We start from the raw sequence: 12448 nt of genomic DNA, 5'->3' as shown, positions 1-12448 counted from the left end.
TTGCCCCAAAGGACTGTGGGAAATGTAGTGGCGACGGCGGGTACGCCTATGCCACAGAATGTAAATAGAACAGTATGTGTATGCGTTAGCCATCCCTGGACACGTGTTTCGAGGTAGTTGCCTCTCGTCAGCAGGGAGCAGGTCAATGTAAAGGGGTGCCGTGTGGACTGCCAAATGTAATTAAAAGCAGGTCAAGTACCTCTCCTGGCGCGCAGGTGCAGACTCAAGGCTCGTCAGCCCGTTAGCTTAAGGAAGCCGTTTAAATTGAGGAAAAGTAGGTCGCACACCGCTCGTCACACCAGCAAGTTGCCCCAAAGGACTGTGGGAAATGTAGTGGCGACGGCGGGTACGCCTATGCCACAGAATGTAAATAGAACAGTATGTGTATGCGTTAGCCATCCCTGGACACGTGTTTCGAGGTAGCTGCCTCTCGTCAGCATGGAGCAGGTCAATGTAAAGGGGTGCCGCGTGGACTGCCAAATGTAATTAAAAGCAGGTCAAGTACCTCTCCTGGCGCGCAGGTGCAGACTCAAGGCTCGTCAGCCCGTTAGCTTAAGGAAGCCGTTTAAATTGCGGAAAAGTAGGTCGCACACCGCTCGTCACACCAGCAAGTTGCCCCAAAGGACTGTGGGAAATGTAGTGGCGACGGCGGGTACGCCTATGCCACAGAATGTAAATAGAACAGTATGTGTATGCGTTAGCCATCCCTGGACACGTGTTTCGAGGTAGTTGCCTCTCGTCAGCAGGGAGCAGGTCAATGTAAAGGGGTGCCGCGTGGACTGCCAAATGTAATTAAAAGCAGATCAAGTACCTCTCCTGGCGCGCAGGTGCAGACTCAAGGCTCGTCAGCCCGTTAGCTTAAGGAAGCCGTTTAAATTGAGGAAAAGTAGGTCGCACACCGCTCGTCACACCAGCAAGTTGCCCCAAAGGACTGTGGGAAATGTAGTGGCGACGGCGGGTACGCCTATGCCACAGAATGTAAATAGAACAGTATGTGTATGCGTTAGCCATCCCTGGACACGTGTCTCGAGGTAGTTGCCTCTCGTCAGCAGGGAGCAGGTCAATGTAAAGGGGTGCCGCGTGGACTGCCAAATGTAATTAAAAGCAGGTCAAGTACCTCTCCTGGCGCGCAGGTGCAGACTCAAGGCTCGTCAGCCCGTTAGCTTAAGGAAGCCGTTTAAATTGAGGAAAAGTAGGTCGCACACCGCTCGTCACACCAGCAAGTTGCCCCAAAGGACTGTGGGAAATGTAGTGGCGACGGCGGGTACGCCTATGCCACAGAATGTAAATAGAACAGTATGTGTATGCGTTAGCCATCCCTGGACACGTGTTTCGAGGTAGTTGCCTCTCGTCAGCAGGGAGCAGGTCAATGTAAAGGGGTGCCGCGTGGACTGCCAAATGTAATTAAAAGCAGGTCAAGTACCTCTCCTGGCGCGCAGGTGCAGACTCAAGGCTCGTCAGCCCGTTAGCTTAAGGAAGCCGTTTAAATTGAGGAAAAGTAGGTCGCACACCGCTCGTCACACCAGCAAGTTGCCCCAAAGGACTGTGGGAAATGTAGTGGCGACGGCGGGTACGCCTATGCCACAGAATGTAAATAGAACAGTATGTGTATGCGTTAGCCATCCCTGGACACGTGTTTCGAGGTAGTTGCCTCTCGTCAGCAGGGAGCAGGTCAATGTAAAGGGGTGCCGCGTGGACTGCCAAATGTAATTAAAAGCAGGTCAAGTACCTCTCCTGGCGCGCAGGTGCAGACTCAAGGCTCGTCAGCCCGTTAGCTTAAGGAAGCCGTTTAAATTGAGGAAAAGTAGGTCGCACACCGCTCGTCACACCAGCAAGTTGCCCCAAAGGACTGTGGGAAATGTAGTGGCGACGGCGGGTACGCCTATGCCACAGAATGTAAATAGAACAGTATGTGTATGCGTTAGCCATCCCTGGACACGTGTTTCGAGGTAGTTGCCTCTCGTCAGCAGGGAGCAGGTCAATGTAAAGGGGTGCCGCGTGGACTGCCAAATGTAATTAAAAGCAGGTCAAGTACCTCTCCTGGCGCGCAGGTGCAGACTCAAGGCTCGTCAGCCCGTTAGCTTAAGGAAGCCGTTTAAATTGAGGAAAAGTAGGTCGCACACCGCTCGTCACACCAGCAAGTTGCCCCAAAGGACTGTGGGAAATGTAGTGGTGACGGCGGGTACGCCTATGCCACAGAATGTAAATAGAACAGTATGTGTATGCGTTAGCCATCCCTGGACACGTGTTTCGAGGTAGTTGCCTCTCGTCAGCAGGGAGCAGGTCAATGTAAAGGGGTGCCGCGTGGACTGCCAAATGTAATTAAAAGCAGGTCAAGTACCTCTCCTGGCGCGCAGGTGCAGACTCAAGGCTCGTCAGCCCGTTAGCTTAAGGAAGCCGTTTAAATTGAGGAAAAGTAGGTCGCACACCGCTCGTCACACCAGCAAGTTGCCCCAAAGGACTGTGGGAAATGTAGTGGCGACGGCGGGTACGCCTATGCCACAGAATGTAAATAGAACAGTATGTGTATGCGTTAGCCATCCCTGGACACGTGTTTCGAGGTAGTTGCCTCTCGTCAGCAGGGAGCAGGTCAATGTAAAGGGGTGCCGCGTGGACTGCCAAATGTAATTAAAAGCAGGTCAAGTACCTCTCCTGGCGCGCAGGTGCAGACTCAAGGCTCGTCAGCCCGTTAGCTTAAGGAAGCCGTTTAAATTGAGGAAAAGTAGGTCGCACACCGCTCGTCACACCAGCAAGTTGCCCCAAAGGACTGTGGGAAATGTAGTGGCGACGGCGGGTACGCCTATGCCACAGAATGTAAATAGAACAGTATGTGTATGCGTTAGCCATCCCTGGACACGTGTTTCGAGGTAGTTGCCTCTCGTCAGCAGGGAGCAGGTCAATGTAAAGGGGTGCCGCGTGGACTGCCAAATGTAATTAAAAGCAGGTCAAGTACCTCTCCTGGCGCGCAGGTGCAGACTCAAGGCTCGTCAGCCCGTTAGCTTAAGGAAGCCGTTTAAATTGAGGAAAAGTAGGTCGCACACCGCTCGTCACACCAGCAAGTTGCCCCAAAGGACTGTGGGAAATGTAGTGGCGACGGCGGGTACGCCTATGCCACAGAATGTAAATAGAACAGTATGTGTATGCGTTAGCCATCCCTGGACACGTGTTTCGAGGTAGTTGCCTCTCGTCAGCAGGGAGCAGGTCAATGTAAAGGGGTGCCGCGTGGACTGCCAAATGTAATTAAAAGCAGGTCAAGTACCTCTCCTGGCGCGCAGGTGCAGACTCAAGGCTCGTCAGCCCGTTAGCTTAAGGAAGCCGTTTAAATTGAGGAAAAGTAGGTCGCACACCGCTCGTCACACCAGCAAGTTGCCCCAAAGGACTGTGGGAAATGTAGTGGCGACGGCGGGTACGCCTATGCCACAGAATGTAAATAGAACAGTATGTGTATGCGTTAGCCATCCCTGGACACGTGTTTCGAGGTAGTTGCCTCTCGTCAGCAGGGAGCAGGTCAATGTAAAGGGGTGCCGCGTGGACTGCCAAATGTAATTAAAAGCAGGTCAAGTACCTCTTCTGGCGCGCAGGTGCAGACTCAAGGCTCGTCAGCCCGTTAGCTTAAGGAAGCCGTTTAAATTGAGGAAAAGTAGGTCGCACACTGCTCGTCACACCAGCAAGTTGCCCCAAATGACTGTGGGAAATGTAGTGGCGACGGCGGGTACGCCTATGCCACAGAATGTAAATAGAACAGTATGTGTATGCGTTAGCCATCCCTGGACACGTGTTTCGAGGTAGTTGCCTCTCGTCAGCAGGGAGCAGGTCAATATAAAGGGGTGCCGCGTGGACTGCCAAATGTAATTAAAAGCAGGTCAAGTACCTCTCCTGGCGCGCAGGTGCAGACTCAAGGCTCGTCAGCCCGTTAGCTTAAGGAAGCCGTTTAAATTGAGGAAAAGTAGGTCGCACACCGCTCGTCACACCAGCAAGTTGCCCCAAAGGACTGTGGGAAATGTAGTGGCGACGGCGGGTACGCCTATGCCACAGAATGTAAATAGAACAGTATGTGTATGCGTTAGCCATCCCTGGACACGTGTTTCGAGGTAGTTGCCTCTCGTCAGCAGGGAGCAGGTCAATGTAAAGGGGTGCCGCGTGGACTGCCAAATGTAATTAAAAGCAGGTCAAGTACCTCTCCTGGTGCGCAGGTGCAGACTCAAGGCTCGTCAGCCCGTTAGCTTAAGGAAGCCGTTTAAATTGAGGAAAAGTAGGTCGCACACCGCTCGTCACACCAGCAAGTTGCCCCAAAGGACTGTGGGAAATGTAGTGGCGACGGCGGGTACGCCTATGCCACAGAATGTAAATAGAACAGTATGTGTATGTGTTAGCCATCCCTGGACACGTGTTTCGAGGTAGTTGCCTCTCGTCAGCAGGGAGCAGGTCAATGTAAAGGGGTGCCGCGTGGACTGCCAAATGTAATTAAAAGCAGGTCAAGTACCTCTCCTGGCGCGCAGGTGCAGACTCAAGGCTCGTCAGCCCGTTAGCTTAAGGAAGCCGTTTAAATTGAGGAAAAGTAGGTCGCACACCGCTCGTCACACCAGCAAGTTGCCCCAAAGGACTGTGGGAAATGTAGTGGCGACGGCGGGTACGCCTATGCCACAGAATGTAAATAGAACAGTATGTGTATGCGTTAGCCATCCCTGGACACGTGTTTCGAGGTAGTTGCCTCTCGTCAGCAGGGAGCAGGTCAATGTAAAGGGGTGCCGCGTGGACTGCCAAATGTAATTAAAAGCAGGTCAAGTACCTCTCCTGGCGCGCAGGTGCAGACTCAAGGCTCGTCAGCCCGTTAGCTTAAGGAAGCCGTTTAAATTGAGGAAAAGTAGGTCGCACACCGCTCGTCACACCAGCAAGTTGCCCCAAAGGACTGTGGGAAATGTAGTGGCGACGGCGGGTACGCCTATGCCACAGAATGTAAATAGAACAGTATGTGTATGCGTTAGCCATCCCTGGACACGTGTTTCGAGGTAGTTGCCTCTCGTCAGCAGGGAGCAGGTCAATGTAAAGGGGTGCCGCGTGGACTGCCAAATGTAATTAAAAGCAGGTCAAGTACCTCTCCTGGCGCGCAGGTGCAGACTCAAGGCTCGTCAGCCCGTTAGCTTAAGGAAGCCGTTTAAATTGAGGAAAAGTAGGTCGCACACCGCTCGTCACACCAGCAAGTTGCCCCAAAGGACTGTGGGAAATGTAGTGGCGACGGCGGGTACGCCTATGCCACAGAATGTAAATAGAACAGTATGTGTATGCGTTAGCCATCCCTGGACACGTGTTTCGAGGTAGTTGCATCTCGTCAGCAGGGAGCAGGTCAATGTAAAGGGGTGCCGCGTGGACTGCCAAATGTAATTAAAAGCAGGTCAAGTACCTCTCCTGGCGCGCAGGTGCAGACTCAAGGCTCGTCAGCCCGTTAGCTTAAGGAAGCCGTTTAAATTGAGGAAACGTAGGTCGCACACCGCTCGTCACACCAGCAAGTTGCCCCAAAGGACTGTGGGGCAACTTGCTGGTGCCATTCGGGCTGACGAGCTCTGGACCTGCACCTGCGCGCCATGAGAGGTACTTTACCTGTTTTAATTACATTTTGGCAGTCCACGCGGCACCCCTTTACACTGACCTGCTCCCTGCTGACGAGAGGCAACTACCTCGAAACACGTGTCCAGGGATGGCTAATGCGACACATAATTCTTTTCCAACACTGTGGCATAGGCGTACACGCCGTCGCCACTACATCTACCAGAGTTCCTTGGGGCTACTTGCTTGTGTGACGAGCAGTGTGCGGCCAATTCGATTTGTTACATAAAGGCTCCCTTGAGCCATTCGAGCTGACGAGCTCTGGACCTGCACCTGCGCGCCATGAGAGGTACTTTACCTGTTTTAATTACATTTTGGCAGTCCACGCGGCACCCCTTTACACTGACCTGCTCCCTGCTGACGAGAGGCAACTACCTCGAAACACGTGTCCAGGGATGGCTAATGCGACACATACTTCTTTTCTAACACTGTGGCATAGGCGTACTCGCCGTCGCCACTACATCTACCAGAGTTCCTTGGGGCTACTTGCTTGTGTGACGAGCAGTGTGCGGCCAATTCGATTTGTTACATAAAGGCTCCCTTGAGCCATTCGGGCTGACGAGCTCTGGACCTGCACCTGCGCGCCATGAGAGGTACTTTACCTGTTTTAATTACATTTTGGCAGTCCACGCGGCACCCCTTTACACTGACCTGCTCCCTGCTGACGAGAGGCAACTACCTCGAAACACGTGTCCAGGGATGGCTAATGCGACACATACTTCTTTTCTAACACTGTGGCATAGGCGTACTCGCCGTCGCCACTACATCTACCGGAGTTCCTTGGGGCTACTTGCTTGTGTGACGAGCAGTGTGCGGCCAATTCGATTTGTTACATAAAGGCTCCCTTGAGCCATTCGGGCTGACGAGCTCTGGACCTACACCTGCGCGCCATGAGAGGTACTTTACCTGTTTTAATTACATTTTGGCAGTCCACGCGGCACCCCTTTACACTGACCTGCTCCCTGCTGACGAGAGGCAACTACCTCGAAACACGTGTCCAGGGATGGCTAATGCGACACATACTTCTTTTCTAACACTGTGGCATAGGCGTACTCGCCGTCGCCACTACATCTACCAGAGTTCCTTGGGGCTACTTGCTTGTGTGACGAGCAGTGTGCGGCCAATTCGATATGTCACAGACCATGTTCAGCCGTGTCCTGCATGATGTTTTAGAAGCCATGTTGGAGCACCTGGATGAATTCATCCATTTTCCGACTCCTGAGGAGTTGACAGGTGTCAAGAGTGATTTCTATGCCCTGGGAGGGATGCCCCATGTCATTGGGTCCATTGATGGGACACATGTGGCTTTTGTACCACCACAGGCACAGGAGGTCGCCTATCGCAACCGTAAACATTACCACTCTATAAATGCCCTTGTGGTGTATCTTGCTAACATGCTGATTTCTCATGTCTGTGCACGTTTTCCAGGGTCAGCACACGATGCCTACATCATAAGGCGTAGCAGGGTGCCAAAAATGATGCTGCGGCTGCACAACGAACGAGCATGTCTTGTTGGTGGGTATACACTGTTTGTCCTTTGTTTAGCGCTATCTTTGTATCTTACAGCATCTCCTGACCCACTTTTTTACATGATGTTTCCATGTAGGGGACTCTGGCTATCCCAACATGCCCCGGCTGATGACGCCTCTCCGCAACCACAGAACAGCTGCAGATCACCGTTACAACAACGCACATGGGCAGACCAGGCGAGTGATCGAGAGGACGTTTGGCCTCCTGAAGAGCCGATTCTGGTGCCTTCACAAGACAGGCGGGTCCCTCCCATATGCACCGGGGAAGGTCTGCAAAATCTTCCTTGTGTGCTGCATGCTGCACAACTTGGCAGTGGAGAAGGCTGTGCCACTCATCCTGGATCCGGATGAGCAGGAACATCCACCCGTGGAGGATGAAGGGCTTGGTCACGAGGCAAGTGAGGAGGAGGAGGATGAGGACCACGACAACCGGAGTCAGCTCATACGCAACTTCTTCTCATAATGATGAGTCCATGGGTCTGAGTGTGCACACTTGGAGCCTTGTTTGGCATGTGTTGCAATGTGTGTGTCCAGCTGACTGTATGCTAAGTGACTTAGTGGTGTGTTCAGATGTGTCACTCGAGGGATGATGTCCTTCCACACATTTTAGCTGAGACACTCAATTTAAAAATAGCATGGTGACACACTTATTCCTGTACAGTAAATGACCATGCATGCGGATGAAAATCTTTTCCCTGACTTCTTGTGTGTCTGTCATCCCCAGGTAGTGGCGCATGCTGTCTGCTCGTGTCATCCTTGGCCTCCTGCTATTCCTCATGAGTATTGCAACGTGTGCTGAATCAGCGTCCCATGCACGGACATGGTGAAAAGTCTTTTTGGTTAAGGATTGCTGCAAGGCATTTTGGTGTTGGTAGGTGTTTGGAATGTGTGGGCACTGCTCCTGTGCATGTTGTGTTACTATACATACATGTCGACTCACCATGGGGCACATGACATGTTGCATGACTCCCATGAATTAATAGTCACCCTTCGTAACAGTAATCTGTAATGGGACTGTGGATTCTGATGAAGGCATCAATGTGTGTACAACTTCCCTCTGAAACATACGGGATGCTACGGGTGGACATAGTGTAGGACATCCCCATGAGAGGATCAATGGGGAATTGCAGCCCCTCCGTGTGCAGCAGGGGGTGTTTGGCTCACACCCTTCACTTGTGGGCCAGTTCAATGGATTAACAGCATCTGTGTTGTGAAGGGGGTGTCCAGTGTAGGTCCCACATGTTCAGCCTAATGATCTGTGAGTCTGTTCATATTGATGTATTTCCCTAGGTGTGAACCTGAGTAATAAAGGTGTTCCTCACCCTCAAAGGTGCCTCATCTCTGTCAATGCAGGTCTCTTGCCACTTTGCATACGGCATCTCTGGCATAGTTGTCAAAGATTGTGCATATGAGTCTATGTGTAGTTTAGCAACATGCATGCAGTTCTTCAGGGATTAGGATCTCTATTGTGCATGATGTCCATGGTTGTGTATGTATTTGGGCATGTTGGTCACCACAATGGGCCATCAACACCTGCTGAGGGTGTGTATCCTGTGCGCAGCTCGGCCTTCAGTTTCCTGATCCTGTGTCAGTCATCTTTGGTGATTGTGCATCCATTGTCTCTGGGTGTGCCATGGGAAACCGGACACTCCTTCCTTTACATACGCCTGTTGCAGTTGTCCTTTCTGACATCCTTGTCTTTGTGTGCAACTTGTGGCATAGTTTCCAGGACATGCCGCCTGCTGCTGTGGCCCCTGCAGCAAGGGCCCACAAAGTTTCCGAATTCGGCAACACACACACCTCAAAGATGCTCCTCCCTTCCTCTCTCCACCCATTCATTTGGCTGTCATCAGCTTGTCTGTGCCACTGTTGCGGCCACGCGGTGCCAAAGGCTGGACCCTCAGCGCATGCAACATGCACATTGCATGACCCTCATGTCCTTGCATGACCCACATCACACTACAGTCTGATGTTGCAGCCACCCTCCAAGCATAGTCCATCCGAAAATCTACCGCCTGCTCTCAGGCATACCCTAGGCGCACAAACAACACCTTTGCATGATGAGTGTGCAACTCCAACTGCCTACACAGCGCTACCCTGCCTTCCAAGCCCTGTCACACCAACCAGGTCATGTCCCTCCTACTCCCCACCGGCTCCGTACACCAGCAAGGCCATGGGAGTGGGACTCAAGCCTTCAGCATGAAGTATAGTGGCATCATCTGGCACATGGCCCAGGTATCATTTCTCAGTGTGTCAATCTTCAATGTGTCCAGGTCCCCCTCATTTGGAAATGAGATCCATCGTATCTCTCACATACGCTTTGGTTTGTGCTACAAATGGCTTGAGAAATACATCAATATACTTCGCTAGTGGCTCCAGAATTGAGCCACAAGAGGCAATAATTGGTCTTCCAGGTGGTTGGGATACATCTTTATGTATTTTGGGCAATACATATATGTTTGGTATTTTCTGTTCAGTGACATTTAAAAACTCGTATTCTTTTTTACACAAGTACCCTGCTTCCATGGTATCAGTGGTAAGGTGTAATATTTTGGCTTTCAGTCTAGCTGTGGGGTTATCAATTAGAGGACGGTAGTGCTCCCTGTTACTTAATTGCCTTATGATTTCATCATCGTATTTTTTGGTGTCCCATAGGACTATTCCCCCACCCTTATCGGCTGGTTTGATAACCGTAAGGGGGTTATTAGCTAGTTCTTGTAACGCCAGTTGTTCTTGTTTTGAGAAATTCGATCTGAACGATATTTGTTTGGAATTTAACAGATCTATTTCACGCAAAGTTTGGTCTTCAAAGACCAAAACTTCCTCGGGCATCGCCAAACGTTGTGGGCAAAAGGAGGACTTCTTTTTAAGGCCACTGAAATTTCTTTCGTTGCTCTCATTATAATCAGAAAAAAAGATCTTCAATCGAATTTTCCTGAGAAACTGCAACACTTCAGTTTTTGTATCTACAGGGTCTTGCATTACCGTAGGCACAAAAGACAACCCCTTTCGGAGAACTGTAATTTCCACTTCAGACAAGGGGTGGTTAGACAAATTGTATACAGGCATCAACTCCAGGCCAGTGTAACTATGACTCTCATTGTGGTTTAACGTCTGTATACTTTGTGGCGTGTCCTGAAGAATCCCTGTTCCTGATTCTGCGGCATAGGTGTTCGCCATCCTCTTCGGAACCCGCGACCCCTGTTCCCACCTCTGTCTAAAAAAGGGGGTGGAGGCGGGTAAGCCCTAGGATATTGGTAATAAGGCTGATATGTGGGGTAAGGTTGAAAAGAGGCCCCTTCTCCTGACTCCGAGTCAGACGAGGAATCCGAGAAGGTAACAAATTTGGTCCGTGATCTCCCTCTATATTGCAAATTAAGATTACTTGGATTATTATTTTTGAAAAAATCCTCTTTTAAATAAGGATATACCCACTCTAATTTGTAGTTCTTGATGTCTTTCACTACTTTAGACGTCTTTAAATTAACTGTATGGATTTTAAAATCAGTTAATGTTTTTTCAATAGTTTCTAACAGTGATTTAGCATCTGTTATAGTGGTATCTTCTCCAATTTCTTCTTCTAATCTCTTGATTTCCTTGAGGAACAGCTGTTGGTCTCCTTCGACATCGAGAGTTTATATACTAATATACCACAGGATGAGGCACTGATGGTTATGAGACAGGTATTGGACACGAGACCAAGACCACACATGGTTCCCTCCGAATTTCTGCTTGAACTGGCAACGATTTGCTTGAAAAATAATTTTTTTGCGTTTAAATCTGATTTGTTTTTGCAAGTCAAAGGTGTAGGGATGGGATGTTGTTTTGCCCCTGAGATTGCTAATCTAGTGATGGTTTTTTGAAAAAAGGTATATCTTCCATGAGGGGACCCCATTCAGAGGTCACATTCTTGAGTGGATTCGCTTCATTGACGATGTCTTCATGGTATGGAAAGGCACACAAGAAGAACTTGAGCAATTCCATATATGGCTGAATACTCGTACAACTGACCTCAAATTTACTAAAAGTGCTAGTAATACACGCATTAATTTTTTGGACATATGGATCATTGCCAAAAATGGCAGGTTGGAGGTGGACTTGTTCACCAAACCCACCGACAGAAACACTTTACTGGATTACTCGTCAGGGCACCCTCGTAACCTCAGGGACAACCTGCCCTACGGGCAGTTCCTGAGGGTACGACGTAATTGTACTGATAAGAACGATTACTTTAGGAATGCCAAGAACTTACAAGAGAAATTGGTGAAAAGAGGTTACCCCAAACGGTTAGTTAAAGGAGCACTCAGACGAGCGTGGTACACACCCCGGGAAAACCTCCTTACACCCAAAAACAAACAAGAATCTGAGCAACTGGTTTGTGTACTGACTTTCAGCCCCAAAGCAAATAAGGTTAAACAGATTATTCTAAGGAACTTGAGGCTATTGGACCATCTTAACATTCCTAAGCCCTTGTTTGCCTTTAGACGGGGCAGGAATTTGAGAAACCATTTGGTAAAAGCTATTCGTCAGTCGCCCAAGCCCACAGACACAAGAGGCCTTTTGGGGTTACCAAGAGTTATAGGGCACTTTAAGTGCAATAATTGTGTGGTGTGTGTCCATACCAAAGACTCAAAAGCAGTGACTATTCATTAAAAAATACATAAACAGTTATGCTTTTCAAATTGTAAGACGAAAAATGTTGTGTATTGTGTGACATGCCCGTGTGGAAGTTCCTACATTGGACAAACCACACAAGCTGTCAAAATGCGGATTATTCAGCATAAATCCCGCATTCGTTGCAAGACCATGGGGGCTCCCATGGTCCAACATTTTATGGAAAATGGACATGGAGAAAATGATCTGGAGTGGACTATTCTGGGAGTAGTGAAGGCACCCACTTAAACATCTTTACAGAGAAAATTAAATAACTTAGAAGCTCGTCTGATAGAAAGATATCAGACCTCCAGTAGGGGCCTAAATGACCGTGATGAGGTTTGGTCTTTGATTGGGAATTGACCCGCCTTGCAATTCTAGGCTAGAGTCATTTTCAAGTGATTCCAGGAAGGGCGCGCTAATCTAAGGGTGCGCTAGACTATGAGTGTGTTTGATTTTTGTTGCTCACACTTTTTCTGTGTACATGTAGATTGTATAATGCATATATTGTATACCCTCGGTGGTTCATCCGTAGGGTTCTCCTTCGCAGTTATGGTTATGGTCATAATAAGTGTATTGTATAATTGTATAGGTGTATATATGTATATAATGTACAGAATTGTGTGTGTAGATGGGAGCTGTGCTCTCTCCCTTCCCTCTGG

This window comes from Triturus cristatus, chromosome 11 (genome assembly GCF_964204655.1).
Source record: "Triturus cristatus chromosome 11, aTriCri1.1, whole genome shotgun sequence".
NCBI lineage: Eukaryota > Metazoa > Chordata > Amphibia > Caudata > Salamandridae > Triturus > Triturus cristatus.
Note: the sequence above shows the minus strand (reverse complement) of the source record.